The sequence below is a fragment of the Bubalus kerabau genome, chromosome 7 (assembly GCF_029407905.1).
Source record: "Bubalus kerabau isolate K-KA32 ecotype Philippines breed swamp buffalo chromosome 7, PCC_UOA_SB_1v2, whole genome shotgun sequence".
NCBI classification, from domain to species: Eukaryota; Metazoa; Chordata; class Mammalia; order Artiodactyla; family Bovidae; genus Bubalus; species Bubalus kerabau.
The window spans coordinates 37,000,810-37,018,291 of NC_073630.1; the positions used below are offsets into that span (position 1 = coordinate 37,000,810).

At 42.2% G+C, this 17,482-nt stretch overlaps 1 pseudogene; it reads left to right on the top strand.

The window, feature by feature from the left end:
• The first annotated feature begins 15,128 nt into the window (after window positions 1-15,128).
• LOC129657183 (heterogeneous nuclear ribonucleoprotein K-like) lies at window positions 15,129-16,489 on the top strand (annotated as a pseudogene).
• Window positions 16,490-17,482: the final 993 nt, after the last annotated feature.

Sequence of the window (17,482 nt, forward strand, 5' to 3'; positions counted from 1 at the left end):
ATGCTTATTTAAATACTCTAAATACAGTGTCTGTATAGGTAAACTAATTTTTCTTGTTAAAGAAACAGTGCAGAATAATTATAATTATTACTATTTATGAATAAAACCTTCATGACACTTTGTATTAGGAAAATTTGTTGATTATCAATTATGTTAGCATCTACAGTGTGATGTGGTCAACAATATACTTCCATTTTGCTCTCTCTTCATTCTGCTCTTTTTAAATATTTTATTTCTGTACATATTACATTTTTTCCTACAGAGATTATAAATTCCATACTATGTCATTTACTTTGCTGTCAAAAGAGGTTGAAAATAACCTCTGTGCAATAAAGTGTAGAATTTGTTAAATTTTGATATATATATATGTAAACTCATGAAACCATCACCATTTCAGACGACAAAACTTTCAGCTTCAAACTGTCCTTGTGCTCCTTTGTAATCTCTGTATTCCTCCATCTTATTCTCTAGAGATTAATTTTTCCTCCATCTTATTCTCTAGAGATTAATTTCTACTTGCTCAAATTTCACATAGATATAGTCACAGTCTGTATTCTTTTCTGCTGGTTTCTTTCACTCAACATACTTAAAAAAAAATCCACACATGTTCTTGAATGTAGCAGTAGTTCATTCCTATTTATTGCTGAATAATAGTCAGTTGTGTGTGTATAACCTATGTTATTTATTGATGTACCTATTAATGGGTATCTGGATTGTTTTAGGTTTTGATTCTTACAGGAAAGGCTAATATGAACATTTGTGTACTAGATTTATTTTGGACTATGGCTTCATTTTTCTTTCTTTCTGAGGGTAATACCTAGGAGTAGACTTTCTTGCTGATATCTAAGTGTGTGTTAAACTTCATGAGAATTTATGAAATTATTCTCCAAGGTTGTTTAATTTTATAGCAATATATCAGGTTTCTGGCTCCCCCAATGGTGCAGTGGTAAAGAATCCACCTGCCAATGCAGGAGACTCAGGAGATGGGTTCAGTCTCTGAGTCAGGAAGATCCCATGGAGAAGGGCATGGTACCCCATTCCAGTATTACTTTGAAAATTCCATGGACAGAGAAGTCTGGCAGGCTACAGTCCCTGGGGTTGCAAAGAGTCCAGTGCAACTAAGCATGCAGGCACACACACATGAGGGTTCCAGTTCCTTCAAATTCTTGTCAATTTGCTATCATCATCAGTCTTTTCAACTTTAGCCACAGCAGTGTGTATTGTCTTTATGTTGTGGTTTTAAATTGTTCCCTCCTAATTGCTAATATTAAAAATTTTATTATTTTATTTTTAATGGATTATTTGATTTTGCTTACAGAATTGTATGGTCAACTCAAGAACTAAAATATTTTCTCATGTTTGCTGCTTAAATTTGTATCGACTTTAAAACTTAGCCCTTACATTAGATCTATTACCCATTATAAGTAAATTTCAATTTTGTGTAAAATGTGAAATTTGAATAATGTTTTCATATTTAAACAAATTGCAGCAGTTAGCTATCAATAAATGATATACAACTAAGATAAATTTAAAGCAGGTATGATTTCTAAAATCTGAATATTATTAAGTTTTATACTACCTCATTTATAACTGAGTAAATCCTGCTACAGAAAGCATCACTACGAACAAAGCTAGTGAATGTGATGGAATTCCAGTTGAGCTATTTCAAGTCCTGAAAGATGATGCTGTGAAAGTGCTACACTCAATATGCAAGCAAATCTGGAAAATTCAGCAGTGGCCACAGGACTGCAAAAGGTCAGTTTTCATTCCAATCCCTAAGAAAGGCAATGCCAAAGAATGCTCAAACTACCCCACAATTGCACTCACTTCACACGCTAGTAAAGTAATGCTCAAAATTCTCCAAGCCAGGCTTCAGCAATATATGAACCGTGAACTTGCTGATGTTCAAGCTGGTTTTAGAAAAGGCAGAGGAACCAGAGATCAAACTGCCAACATCCGCTGGATCATGGAAAAAGCAAGAGAGTTCCAGAAAAACATCCATTTCTGCTTTATTGACTATGCCAAAGCCTTTGACTGTGTGGATCACAATAAACTGTGGAAAATTCTGAAAGAGATGGGAATACCAGACCACCTGACCTGCCTCTTGAGAAATGTGTATGCAGGTCAGGAAGCAACAGTTAGACCCGGACATGGAACAACAGACTGGTTCCAAATAGGAAAAGGAGTACGTCAAGGCCGTATATTGTCACTCTGCTTATTTAACTTGTATGCAGAGTACATCATGAGAAACGCTGGACTGGAAGAAACACAAGCTGGAATGAAGATTGCCGGGAGAAATATCAATAACCTCAGATATGCAGAGGACACCACCCTTATGGCAGAAAGTGAAGAGGAACTAAAAAGCCTCTTGATGAAAGTGAAGAGGAGAGTGAAAGAGTTGGCTTAAAGCTCAACATTCAGAAAACAAAGATCATGGCATCTGGTCCCATCACTTCATGGGAAATAGATGGGGAAACAGTGGAAACAGTGTCAGACTTTATTTTTCTGGGCTCCAAAATCACTGCAGATGGTGACTGCAGCCATGAAATTAAAAGACATTTACTCCTTGGAAGGAAAGTTATGACCAACCTACATAGAATATTCAAAAGCAGAGACATTACTTTGCCAAAAAAGGTTCGTTTAGTCAAGGCTATGGTTTTTCCAGTGGTCATATATGGATGTGAGAGTTGGACTGTGAAGAAGGCTGAGCGCCGAAGAATTGATGCTTTTGAACTGTGGTGTTGGAGAAGACTCTTGAGAGTCCCTTGGACTGCAAGGAGATCCAACCAGTCCATTCTGAAGGAGATCAGCCCTGAGATTGCTTTGGACGGAATGATGCTAAAGCTGAAAGTCCAGTACTTTGGCCACCTGATGCGAAGAGTTGACTCATTGGAAAAGACTCTGATGCTGGGAGGGATTGGGGGCAGGAGGAGAAGGGGACGACAGAGGATGAGATGGCTGGATGGCATCACTGACTCGACGGACGTGAGTCTGGGTGAACCCCGGGAGTTGGTAATGGACAGGGAGGCCTAGCATGCTGCGATTCATGGGGTCGCAGGGAGTCAGACACGACTGAGCGACTGAACTGAACTGAACTGAAAGCCTCCTTCATGTATTGCAAATAAACATCAATAAGCAAACTATTTTATTTGAGCATGTGTGGGTGTATAAATAAATATTTATGTATCTATGTATGTTTGTGTGTGTGTGGTATATATATTTGTGTATTTTCAATTAAAGAACGTTTAGTACAAATTACATTAACTAAAGAAATCAAATGAAACAACAGAAATTTCAGTCCACTGGTCCATTTGTTATATGCTCTTGACACGTAGTCAAAATTTAGATTTTTCTTCATGTGAATTAAGAAAATTAATTTTTCTCAACTGATATATCCTGTTATATAAAGTCATTACATTTTCTAGATTTAAAAATGTAATGTAGACTATTTTGTATAATATTTTAAAACATTTGATTACTGCAGTCTCAAATAACTGTTTTTATATGTGACTTTTAAAATATTTTATATATGATATCTGAAAATATAACTCAAGAAATAAATTATTACATATTTAAATAGAATCATCATACATCAGATTGTCAGCTGCATCTTTTTTAAGAAGGAAAATAATTTTCAAACAGAATATACTTTTAGTTTGATAATTAGTTATCAGCGTATGACACTTGAATTATTAGAAACTAATTAGATTTTTAAAAATACTTTTGCTTAGTTGTGATTGATGTCATACCAGTAGACAGATATCAAATGCTTAAAGGAAATTGCTGCTTCTAAATATCACTGTTAATTGAACAGCCAGTTTTAGGTAAATAGTGATAAACTAAAAAGAAGAAATCAATGTAGAGCTTGGTCAGTAAATGAGTTTAGGCACATCATTCTTCAAACCATAGCATTGCAAATACTATCAAAAATCAAGAGTTGAAATGCTTAGCTTTAAAGAAGAGAAAGTAAGGTTTGCAATGTAATTGATACTATTAAATTGACAAAACAACATTTTGTGAGGATGTATAGACAGAGTGCAGGGACATGGCAGGGAAGGAGGAAAAAGTCAAATATTTTTGATAACTTAAGCCATGTAGCATGGATTAGTTAAGAAAAAAATCCTTTTTATTTTGCAAAATGCCAACATATTTCAAAGTGATATATAAAATCATCAGTCAGAAAAGATGATGTAGCTAGCTTTAAATGATTTTTTAAACATTTGTTGGTCACATATAAATCATTTACATACTTAAAATGCATATTCTTGACTTTTTGTAGTCAACAATTTAAATATATTCAGAGGGTTAAATTGTGCTGGGAAGCAGGATAATCCTTCATTTAGCTTATAAGTGGTTCTAGAATCTATTAGCAAACTATGGCTCTAGTTTTAAGAGTTTGCTGTCTAAAGCAGGACTTTAATATACGTTAAAATAACAACTTGTTGTTATGCACTCTGACAGGCTCTTCAGTTCAGTTCAGTAGCTCAGTCGTGTCCGACTCTTTGTGACCCCATGAATCACAGCACGCCAGGTCTCCCTGTCCATCAACAACTCCCGGGGTTCACCTAGACTCACGTCCGTCGAGTCAGTGATGCCATCCAGCCAACTCATCCTCTGTCGTCCCCTTCTCCTCCTGCCCCCAATCCCTCCCAGCATCAGAGTCTTTTCCAATGAGTCAACTCTTCGCATCAGGTGGCCAAAGTACTGGACTTTCAGCTTTAGCATCATTCCTTCCAAAGAAATCCCAGGGCTGATCTCCTTCAGAATGGACTGGTTGGATCTCCTTGCAGTCCAAGGGACTCTCAAGAGTCTTCTCCAACACCACAGTTCAAAAGCATCAATTCTTCGGGGCTCAGCCTTCTTCACAGTCCAACTCTCACATCCATACATGACCACAGGAAAAACCATAGCCTTGACTAGACGGATCTTTGTTGGCAAAGTAATGTCTCTGCTTTTGAATATGCTATCTAGGTTGGTCATAACTTTCCTTCCATGGAAAGTTAAGCGTCTTTTAATTTCATGGCTGCAGTCACCATCTGCAGTGATTTTGGAGCCCAAAAAAATAAAGTCTGACACTGTTTCCCCATCTATTTCCCATGAAGTGGTGGGACAGGCTCTTAGCTTTTGTATAAATAATTGATCTTTTAGGTTAGTGATCCCCAAATCGATCAGTAGAGCAAATTTGAGTGTACATCCTAGCGGACAAACCATCAAGTCATAAATTATTTTTTTAAATTGATGACCATAATCTTCATGTGAATCTTATACTGCCATCAGACTGTTTTCCTACATTTCCCTTTGCTTTTCGCTCTCCCATCCTTCTAAGTTTTTGACCTCATCCCTCTTGGCAAAATTTCAAGATCTTATGACTCCGATGCCCTGTCCACACTCAAAGCTAATGATGTTGCTTCCTACTTACCCGAGGGAACTCAGTTAATTAGAAAATAATTTGTATGAATTCTCGTATGCTTTACTCACCACCAGAGTCTGTATCTATGGTTTTCTGTCTCCAGAGCCCTTGGCCTCACATCAACTTTCTATGTTACTACAATAAACAATCCTTCCACTTGTGGACTGAATCTTAAACTATATAAGGACATTACTCTGGAAATTCTCTTTTTCTTTGTAATGTTTTATTAAGAGCTATACTTGATACATTGACAAATAAGAACTGAGATAAATAGGCCTTTATTATGAGGTTTTATGTTAATAAAGTTGAGCTTGTTAGCAGAGTGTAATCTCCTTAGTTCTGTCTCATCACAACAAAGATTTGAAGCGACGGACTAAAGTCCTCAGCGCGTCACAGCTTGGACAGTCCGTGTTATAGTTCTTGGACAGATCAGTATTATTTAGAAAATAAAGGAAAATACATCCTCGAAGTGTGAGGGCATGACAACCCAAAAGACACTAAGAGACGAGAGAGAGAGAGAGAGCACTTTGGCTCCTTTTTTTATGTTTTTTTTTTTTTTTTTCCTCCCCCTGGCCTGCCTTATGTAAAGTGGGCTAGCCAGGAATACAGTTTGTTCTACCTGAGGTCCTCACTCCAGTCTTCAGACCTTCCTTTGTTCTATATTCGTGGGCTTTTCCCTTCCTCGTCTTTTAGCCCCACCATTCTGGACTCCTTTTTCCTGTTCTAACTACCTAACATTCCCCCCTCAAGAGATGGGAGGCCCAGTTCTTTGGGAATAGGGGCGTTGAGGTCTTTCTAGCCACTTCCTGCTGAACTGGGAGGGCGAGGGCCATTGGGCCTTCCCCTCCTGCTAGTCTCAGGCCTCAGAGTCCTTATACTGGTGTCCGTCTAAGGGTGGGTGATGTTTTCCATGGTCAGGTGTAGTTTTATATATCCTTGTTGAACTGGCATGGCATGTTGTAGCCTGGTGACGTGGGCAGAGACAAAACGTGTTAGACATGCAGCAATCAAGCAGCATCAATATGACAGAACAAGGACTAGTGGGTGCACTGCTGCTGCTGCTGCTGCTAAGTCGCCTCAGTCGTGTCCGACTCTGTGCGACCCCAGAGATGGCAGCCCACCAGGCTCCACCGTCCCTGGGATTCTCCAGGCAAGAACACTGGAGTGGGTTGCCATTTCCTTTAGCCAACTCCAAATTCCCATCGCCAGGATGGCTCAAGTCCCTCCTTGTTCAGGGATCAGAAGATCTATCTCCTGTCTGTTTTGGAGTACATCCACTGGCAAGCTCTGTTGGCTCTTTAGAGCTGTCCTGAGAAATCTTAACCCCAGAAACCGGAGTTTGGGAGTGTTCATTAGAATGGCACTCATTCGTAGTTCTGAATAGGTATCTGAGAGCTTCCAGGGGCTCACAGGTGTATTGAGTGTCCTCTTTTGTTTTCTTCTGCAGCTTGACTCGTGAGTAGTGAATCCAGGAGTCATGTCCTGGTACTTTGACTGCTGTGAGGGTAGAAAGTATTACAGGGCGCTTCCATGTGGGCTGGAGTTGAGCCTTTGGGGGCCCATCTTTCCAGACTTTAACTAGGACTTGAGTCCCTGGAGCATATAGTGGGGGTTCCTTAGAATCTTTTGGGTCCTGGTTGACACCCCACAAGCATATATCTTGTTGGAATTGCCCAGTGGCCATGGTATAACATTGGAGGTTCTGAGCCTCTGGATGTAGGAAGAGGTCATTGACATAAACAAAAGGTCTCCCATATAGCATCTCATAAGCATTAAGACCAACCTGTTCCTTAGGAGCAATTCAGGTGCAGAGGAGAGCTATTGGTAAAGCCTCCTTCCACCTCAGGGGGGTCTCTTGGGTTATCTTTTTCATCACTGATTTTAACAAATGGTTGGCTCTTTCTCCTTTTCCTGAAGACTGAGGCCTCCAGGCGCAATGGAGATAATAAGTAATGTCCAATGACTGCAAGGAGATTTAACCAGTCCATCCTAAAGGAGATCAGCCCCGGGTGTTCATTGGAAGGACTGATGCTGAAGCTGAAACTCCAATACTTTGGCCACCTCATGCAAAGAGTTGACTCATTGGAAAAGACCCTGATGCTGGGAGGGATTGGGGGCAGGAGAAGAAAGGGACGACAGAGGATGAGATGGCGGGATGGCATCACCGACTCGATGGACATGAGTTTGAGTGAACTCCAGGAGTTGGTGATGGACAGGGAGGCCTGGTGTGCTGTGATTCATGGGGTCGCAAAGAGTTGGACATGACTGAGTGACTGAACTGAACTGAACTGAACTGAATGCTTAGAGACCCCTTGGGTGACCTTAGAAGTAAATGATGTCCCATCGTCACTTAGTAATGACCTGGGCAGATAAAAATCTTGGAATGATTTCATGAAGCAGTGTTTTTATGACCTCCTCAGCCTTCTTAATCCAGGTGGGAAAACCTTCAATCCATCCTGTGAATGTATCTATCATGACTAATAGGTATTTATACCCTTGAGAAATGCATCTGGGTGAAGTCCATCTGACAGTTCTCTCCTGGGTAGGCTCCATGTTGTTGGACAGGTTGGGACAGCTGGGATCTATGAGCTCCTTGGGGGTTGTTTAACTGGCAAGTGGGACAAGAGAAGACCACCTGCTTTATAGTCGTTTGAAGGCCTGTTCCTCTGAAGGACTTTCTAGTAATCTTTGGAGGGCCTTTCCCCCTAAATTAGTGGTGGCATAAAAGGAGTTAACCAACTTCCATTGGAGTTTCCAGGCAGAAAAACGACTTCCTCCTTTTGGAACCACCCCATATAATCTTCTTGAAAGCCCTCACTTTTAGCTTGAAGAGTCCCACCTTCAATATATGAAGGAGTTTCTGGCAAATCAGTCTGTGGAGCTAAGGTGGTAACCCCTATTAGGTCACGTTTCTGTAATGCTGCTCTCCTAGCTGCCTGATCAGCTTCTTGGTTCCCTCGTGCCACTTCCGTGCTCCCTTTTTGGTGTCCTTTACAGTGGGAGACTGAAACCTCAGTGGGCAGATGGACTGCATCCAAGAGTCTAAGAATTTGATCATTGTACTTGATTGGGCATCCTAGGGTGGTGAAGTGGCTTCTTGCTTTCCAAATAACTGCATGTGCATGTAGCACCAGGAAGGCATACATGGAGTCAGTGTAAATGACTACTCTTTTTCCTTTTCCCAGCTCTAAAGCTCCAGTCAGGGCTATGAGCTCAACTAATTGGGCTGAAGTACTTGGTGGCAGAGGCTTAGCCTCTATGGTCTCAAAATTGGAGACTACTGCATATCCAGCTCTTTTTTTTCCATCCAAGACAAAGCTGCTTCCATCAGTGTACCAGATTTCCTCAGCATTGGTCAGAGGATCTTCTGACAATCCCTCTCGGGGTTTTGTCCAGTGGTCTAAGGTTTCTAGGCAACAGTGCAAGGGGAGAGAGCCCTCGGGGTAGGCAGGAGGGTGGCTGGGTTAAGAACCTCACAAGGGGATGTACTCAGGCCTGAATTTTCCATCATCACTACTTTATATCTGAGGATTCTTCAATCAGACCTCCATAAATGGCCTCTCCCATTTAGGAGTTGTTTCACTTGGTGGCTGGTAAAAATAGTTTGCCCTCAGAAGAGAGTTTTAAAGCATCTTCTATCAGGACTGCAAGAGCTGCAAGGTTTCAAAGGCAGGGGGGAGATTTCTTCCCAATAAGGGAGGAGGACAGTCAGGGACCACTAGAAACTGGTGGGAAAATATTCGTCCATCTAAGCAACAAACTGCTCAGGTGAATCTTTTTGTAATTATTTTACCTGTAGCACCCCAAATGGTACAGATTTGGGAGGAGAAGGCTCTGGAGTAGGAGATCAGGACAGAGTAGATAGCCCCTATGTAAACCAAGAAATTCTTGGACCTACCTGCCACATCCAGTTGCAACCTTGGCTCCAGCCCTGTGATGGTTATCTGTGACAGGTGGGCTGGCTGGAGTGGGCAGTTTCAGTCCTACTGAACCATCATGAGGGAAGGCTTGACTCTTGACCTTGAGGCTCTTGGGTCCCGAGGGCAGAGTGCCACCTAATGTCCCAGTTGATGGCATTTGTAGCAAGTCGTTTTAGGAGACTTGTCATGGTTTGGATATTCTTTGGTCCAATGCCCCACCTATCTACAGATTAGGCATTTGGCTCGTGCCTTGTCCTTCAATGACTCAGGGTTTGCCATAGGACTTCCCTGGAGGGCGGCCAGCATCTGGGCATGCCTCGTCTCTTGCTTTTTCTCCCTTTCCTGGGCTTTGGCCTCCTTCTCCTGTTTTCTCTTATAAAAGGTATTGGTGGCTGTCTGGACCATCTCATCTAAAGAGGAATCAGGGTCCTGCTACTGTAGATGTTGTAACTTTATCCTGATGTCTGATGCACACTGGGACAGGAATTTGTCCTTTAAAATCACCTGTCCCTTGTAAGAATCTAAGTCCAGACTGGTAAACTTTTGGAGGGCCTCTTTTAGCCTTTCTAGAAAGGCAATATGGTTCTCATTGGGCTCCTGAGTTATTGCTGAGACCCGGGCATAGCTAATTACTTTTTGATGGACTGCTTTCAGTCCTGCCTTCACACAGATCAGAAAATGATCCCTTTCCCAGATGTGCTCAGGGTCATTATAATTCCAATTAGAATCCGAAGAGGGGACTGCAGTTTCCCCTACTGAGTCTTTATCACTTGACATGTGAAGCCCCCTTGCATACCTTCGGGCTTCTTCGGGACCCTAATATGCTCAGGGTTAAATAAAGTTTGACTAAGTATGCCCATGATGTCCTTCCACATCAAGTCAAAGGCCAAGGTGATGTGTTGGAATGTATCTATATAGTTGTCTGTGTCATCTGTAAAGCTTCCCAGGTCTTGTTTGATCTGTCTTAGTTCTAAGAGGGAGAATGGCTTATGAACCCGGGTTGGTCCAAATTCTCCTCCAGTTTCAACTAAGGGACATACATGAGTTGGCTTTTGTGGAGGGGGTCTTCCCAGATATGGGGGCATGTTTGGATACAAGGAAGGATCCCAGGTAACTCGGGAGCTGTAGGAGGCTCCAGTCTCTTTGTGGGGCATGGGATGTGAGCCTTTATGGGGGGGTTGCCTGTACCTAACACCATTTGCCTAGTAGGCTCACTTTTAGGGCACACAACAATCCCATACTTAAGAGAGAGTTCCTTCATATCTCTTAGTTGGAAGAAAATTTGGACATATGGGATCTCTGTCCATTTCCCTTGTCTTTTGCATAATAATTCTAGCTGGAGGATGGTATTGTAATTTAAACTCCCATCTACAGGCCAGTGTTCCTCATCCCCCAGAGGATACTGGCCACACAGTGGCACAAAAGAATTTTAAGTGACTTCTCCTTAGAGTTAGAGGATCGAACAGCTTCCAGTTATCAAGAATGCATCTTAAGGGCATCTGCTGGGAAGTGGATTGATTATTTTCCATCTGAAAGACAGTCTTGACAGGGAGGAAAAGAAAAAGAAGAGACTAATAGGCCTCTTTCTATCTCCATCGGTGGACTTCCTTAGGGGTGAGTCTTTCTGAAGCTTATCCTACCCAGTACTGTTGCAACCTGAGAGCCAGGTGTCCCTGGGTCAAGGTGCAGATACCCAGGCAGGTTGAAGCATGACATCCTCCTGGAGATTGAATCCCCAGGCAGGTCGAGGCAGGTCGGCCTCCCGAGAATTGGGTCCCTGGGCAGGTCGATGCGTGATGATCTCCTAGGACCCCTGGACTGGTGGATCCCTGAGCAGGCTGAGGCATGACAGCATTTTGAGGACCAGATTACTAGGCAAGTCAAAACAGGTTGACCTCCTGGGACCCCCAGACTGGAGTTGGGTGTCCCCAAGGTCTCCAACGTGACCAGTGCTGGGTAGGATTAAGGGGTTGTAAATTTAACTCATTGCCAGTTTTTTCACCAAAGATGGGAATAGATACCCTGATGTAAAGCAATCCAAGCCTGTGCCCTGAGACTGGGAACCTGGTGAAGCAGCCATAAGCCTTATCCTCTTACTGCTCTAAGGGAATGTAAGTCACTGATTTCCTCCCCTAGTCCTCTATAAGAGCAGGTTGAGGTGTCTCCAATGGTAAACATCTGGTTTTCATAGACCCACTTTCAGTAATAACAGAAGCAAAGACAAAGGAGTGGGTTATCTGGCCCTATTAGGGGCATTAAAGTATTTTAATAATAGGTGGAGTGGAGCAATGTTGCCTACAAGGGGTCAGGGTCCTGGTTGTAGGAGTTAATAGTTGGCTTAAGAATAAATTTGTTAAGAGGCAACAGACTAGATGTTCCATAAAAGTGGAATGGAGATCTGATCCTGGGGTATGTTTGTAACTTTTGGAGAACGGTGGGAAGGGTTTGGGCCCAAACGGCCTGCAGGGCTAACTCCCAAAGTGGCAGCCCAATTATCCCTGGAAGCCCAATTGTCTTTGAAGGGATGCCAACAGATTGACTTCTCACAGAAATTGTGTGCCTGTCACCTGCCCTAGCAGGTTCACTGAGAGATGCTGATGTTGCACATGTTGTAGGAAACATGGAAGATGAAGGCCTGAATATCTAAAGGGATTAGATATTATACAGCATTTCCCTCCTAAGGGCCATTTTGTCCCTCCAGACGATTGTAGAGGCAAAACTGTGGGCCCAGACGGGGCTCAGGAAAAGAGCATGAAACAGGAGGGAAGGGGGGCAGGGCACAACTTCTGAAAGAATGATATAGAGCAAGGGCACAACCTAAACCAGTCAAAATCAATTGGGTCCAAGATGACAAGTCAAATTCAAGTAAACCTCAATCCCCAATCTGTAAGCTAAATGACACCCAGAGGTGGCAGGACAACTCCAAGGCACTGTAAAAAAATGGAGGGGTGAGTGGTTCCCCAATGGTTGGGATGATCCCCCCACTCATTAGCATATGAATTCACCCCAAAAGCAAAACCTAGCCACACCACATTCCATGGTGGAAACATTTGCCCTCTGCAATAGCCCACACGCTGCAGAGTGTGTTTCTCTCTGAATCCTAACAAATCCACCTCTTACCTATCGCTTTGTCTATCACTGAATTTTTGCAATGAGACATCAGAGCCTGAGCTTCATTAGGTCCTGAAGCCAGGTACCATGGGTTTTGGTCGGGCTCAAGTCCTGGGAGAGAGCTGAAGGACGGAAGGGAAAAGCAGTGGAAAAAACATGTCAAGAAATCCCCTTCATGCCTGCGGGAAATCTGTTAAATACCTGACCTGTGCTTACAGTTTTCATTGGTCTGATCCTTGGCACAAAGAAGAGTAAGGACAGAAGAACCCCCACCGGCTTGTGGAACAGCTACTGGGGCTCAGCAGATAGCGCCTTCGGGACATAACAAGGAGTAGCCTCTCCAGAGTCCCTCAATTGCACCCACTGCCTCCTGCCTGTTCACGGAGGGATTCGAGGAAACAAAAAATGAGAGATTGTAAAGGAATTAAGATTTCGTTTGGCATATGTCCCTCCAGCCATAGGAGCAGCCATAGACCTCCTCCCTTAACCAGAGGTCTTCTGGAATCTGAGACTGAACCACATGAGCTTTCTGCTGAGTTCATTTTTCCACTGTCCTGATTTCCAGCATGCTGGACTTCTTGTTATTTCCCCTGCACCGGGTTTTCTTCACATTCGGTTTCCATATCAGGAGCTTTTGCCAAGTGGGGCTTCTGCTGTGTTTGGCCTCTTCCTTGCAGGGGCCATGCTGAGGTTGTTTCAGCCAGCTTAAATCGGAGTCATGGCACCATAGATGTCGGGGGAGTGTAATCTCCTCTGTTCTGTCTCATCACAACAAAGATTTGAAGCGACAGACTAAAGCCCTTGGCGCGTCACAGCTCTTGGACAGCCCGTGTTATAGTTCTTGGACAGATCAGTTTTATTTAGAAAATAAAGGCAAATACATCCTCGAGGAATGAGGGCATGCTGATCCAAAAGACACAAAGAGAAGAGAGAGACAGAGACAGAGAGCGTGTGCGCACAGGAGAGAGAGCGACCCCTGGCCCTTTGGCTCCTCTTGTTATATATATATATTTTTTTCTCCTTCCCCTGGGACTGCCTTATGTAAATTGGGCTAGCCAGGAGTGCTGTTTGCTCTACCTGAGGTCCTCACTCCCGTTCTCGGACCTTCCTTTGTTCTATTTTTGAGGGATTTCCCCTGTCTTTTATTCACTGCCATTCTGGACTCCTTTTTCTCAATCTAACTACCTGACAGGCTGTATTTAACATTTGCCGTAGCTGTATATGCCAGAGCCTCAATTTCCTGCTGTGTCCTCACTTCTGTTGCCTTTGAGTTTCCCAGAGCATACCACTTTACAATTTGTATCTTGCAACTCTTCCAGCTGTAACCCACTTTCCTACTGGAATTGTTGTTGATGTTATGATAAGCTATGGGGTAAGGAAAGACTTCTCAAATCTTATGATTAAATCTTAGTCTTTTAAGATTGAGAGCCTCTGTCTCTCAGTTGTGACCTTCACAAATGTTTCTAAAACTTACCCTCTGTGATGAGATTAGAAGCCTCATTTAGGAAAATGGGGTCCAGGAAAGGTGAGATACTGCCCTGATAAAGACTCCTCCTGGAGAGTGAGATTTTCTTATTAAAAACTGATAGAGCTGGTATATTTCAAATGATTACTGCTTCCTCTCTGCTTGACAGAGACAGGAAGAGATCTTTTTTGGGCCCTCACTATGTGAACCTGATGGCGCTCCTGGAAGTAAAACTTATGGAATTTTGATGTTACCTCCTCAGACTGTGTCACTCAAGAGTTTTGTCTTGCATACTAATGCACATCCAGCCTCCCGCAGTTCAGAAAAATGATCGTTTCCGTGTTCTCACCAGCCGTGGTTCCAGTGGCTTCCATTCTAGGTAAGCAGATCTCAGTGAGAATTGGATTTGTCCAGCTCTACAGATTTCAGGGGGGTCGTTTACCTTGTGACCTCAGTTCTCTGATGATTCCAAGAAACTTTGCTTATTTTTAGATTGACCTTTATCTTGTAAGGACAGAATGATGATCTCCAAGTATTTTTTCCTGTCAGAGCAGACACTGAAGCTCCTCTTCTTTATATATTCAGACTTTCTTTTCTCCTGAGGCGTTTCTATTAGCATACAAATATACTATCAGAGCTACCATTTAATAAACAGTCGCCTGACCCATGTGGTCTCCCCTTTTGTGTTAGTTTCCTTGGGTTAATTTTAAAACCAACAGGACTGAATGGCTTAAAACAATAGAAATTTATTTCTCAAAGGTTTGGAGATTTATTTCTCAAAGGTTTGGAGATTTATTTCTCAAAGGTTTGCCTAGTGTAGACAAGGGCCATGATGCCCCTGAAGGTGCTATGGAAAGGTCTGTTCCATCCCTCTCTCCTAAGTGGTGGGTTTTAAAACAGCACGACCCTCCTGGAAAGGATTAGGGTAGTTTCTTGAAAATTAGAACACAAATTTACCAGATGCCAAAGCAATTCCACTCCTAGGTATCTGCCCAAGAAAAATAAAAGCATATGTCAACACAAAGATTCATAAATGAATACTTATAGTAGCATTATTCATAATAATAATAAAAAAAATGGAGGCGAAAAGAGGAGGGAGCTTCAGGCAAAAACACTGCAGACGCCATTATCCTTTGTTTCTCTGCTGCACCAACATCGCCATCTTGCCTACTTCCCGCTTATTTGCGGCCTATAGATTAGTTTATCCCTTGAATACAAGAAAATGGAAATTGAACAGCCAGAGGGAACCTTTCCCAACATCAAAACCAATGGCAAATTTGGTAAATGCCCTGCTGAAGATATGGAAGAGGAACAAGCTTTTAAAAGATCTAAAAACACTGATGAGATGGTTGAATTATGCATTCTGCTTCAGAGCAAGAATGCTGGGGCAGTGATTGGAAAAGGAGGCAAGAATATTAAGGCTCTCCATACAGACTACAATGCCAGAGTTTCAGTCACAGACAGCGAGTGCATATTGAATATCAAAGCTGATACTGAAACAATAGGAGAAATTCTAAAGAAAATCATCCCTACCTTGGAAGAGGGCCTGCAGTTGCCATTACCCACTGCAACTAGCCAGCTCTCGCTCGAATCTGATGCTGTTGAATGCTTAAATTACCAACACTATAAAGGAAGCGACTTTGACTGCAAGTTGAGATTGCTGATTCATCCGAGTCTGGCAGGAGGAATTACTGGAGTCAAAGCTGATAAAATCAAAGCACTTCAGACAACAATCAAGCTTTTCCTGATTTGTTGTCCTCAATATATTGACAGAGTCGTTCTTATCGGAGGAAAACCTGATAGAGTTGTAGAGTGCATAAAAATCATCCTTGATATTATATCAGAGTTTCCTATCAAAGGACAGGCTCAGTCTTATGATCCCAATTTTTATGATGAAACCAAATGGTGGCTTTACAATGATGTGTGATGACCGCCGTGGATGTCCTGTGGTCTTTCCCATGCAGGGAAGAGGTGATTTTGGCAGAATGCCGCCTGGTTGGGGTGGGTGTTCAGTGCCTCCTTTCAGAAAAGATTATGATGATATGAGCCCTCATTGAGGACCTCCTACACCATCCCCCAGATGAGGAGGCAGAGATGGTAGTAGAGCTCAGAATCTTCCTCTTCCACTACCACCACCACCACCTAGAGGAGGAGATCTGATGGCCTGTGACAGAAGAGGAAGGGCTGGAGACCGATACGATGGCATGGTTGGTTTCAGTGCTGATGAAACCTGGGACCCTGCCATAGATACATGGAGCCCATCAGATGGCTTATGAACCACAGGGTGGTTCTGGATATGATTATTCCTATGCAGGGGGTTGTGGCTCATATGGTGATCTTTGTGGACTTATTATTACTACACAAGTAACTATTCCCAAATATTTGACTGGATCTATTCTTGGCAACGGTGAATCAAACAAATCCGTTGTGAGTCAGGAGCTTCGATTAAAATTGATGAGCCTTTTGAAGGATCTGAAGAGCAGATCATTACCATTACAGGAACACAAGCCCAGATACAGAATGCACAGTATTTGCTGCAGAACAGTCAGTGTGAAGCAGTATGCACATAGCAGAGGATTCTAATGCAAGATATATGTATTTTTATTTTTTATAGTGTTAAGCAGTCTTCTGAAAAGTTTTCTAAGACTAGTGAAGAACTGAAGGAGTCCTGCTTTTTTTTCCTTTTTTTTTAATCTTCTTCTGTTTAAAAAGCCAACATTCCTCTGCTTCATAGGTGTTCTGCATTTGAGGTGTAGTGAAATCTTTGCTGTTCACCAGATGCAATGCTTTAGTTCCTTACAAACAGAGTTGGGTGTGGGGGAGGGTGTGCAAAAACTAACACTGAAGTTTTGAAACAGCAGCAGAGTGAGTGAATTTTAATTTTTGTTCATTGTTGGTGGTTTCAAGAAGTCACCCCATGTAATTATTGTAAACACTTTGCTTTGTGGTTACTATAACATTTGAGGTGGTGGGACAGGGAGGAAAAGTAACAGTAGTCTATATACTGGCATCTGTTCAGACCCGAGTGCAGAATGTAATGCTCTTTTGTAAGAAACATTTTATGATTTTAAAAATAAATTTAGTGAACCTATTTTGGGTGGTCATTTTTTTTAAGATGATCATTTTTCAAATGACTGAATTTCCCCCAACCTACTCCCAAATGGAATATTAAGTTTGATTTTCAGTCCTCTGTTGGATATAGATAAATGGCATTTCTTCTTGGAGTTAAGAAAAATATCTTAACATACTCAGTTCTGGTGATTCTTAATGATTTGAAAGTCCATTGCTTGGAAGGAAATTGCCCCACAAATTAATATTTATAATAAGCTGGGGATTTTTCTTTTAAAAAAAAAAATGCTTGACTCTACCTTCAGCAATTTTCTGTTTGCAATTGTGAAGAACAAACTGGGGAGCAACACAACCAGTGGAATAGTGGTATAAGCATATAGTAGTAGTAGGGGTAGTGTTAGTCACTTAGTCGTGTCTGAGTCTTTGTGACCCCATGGACTGTAGCTCCCTAGGCTCCTCTGTCCATGAAATTCTCCAGGCAAGAATACTGGAGTGGGTTGCCATTTC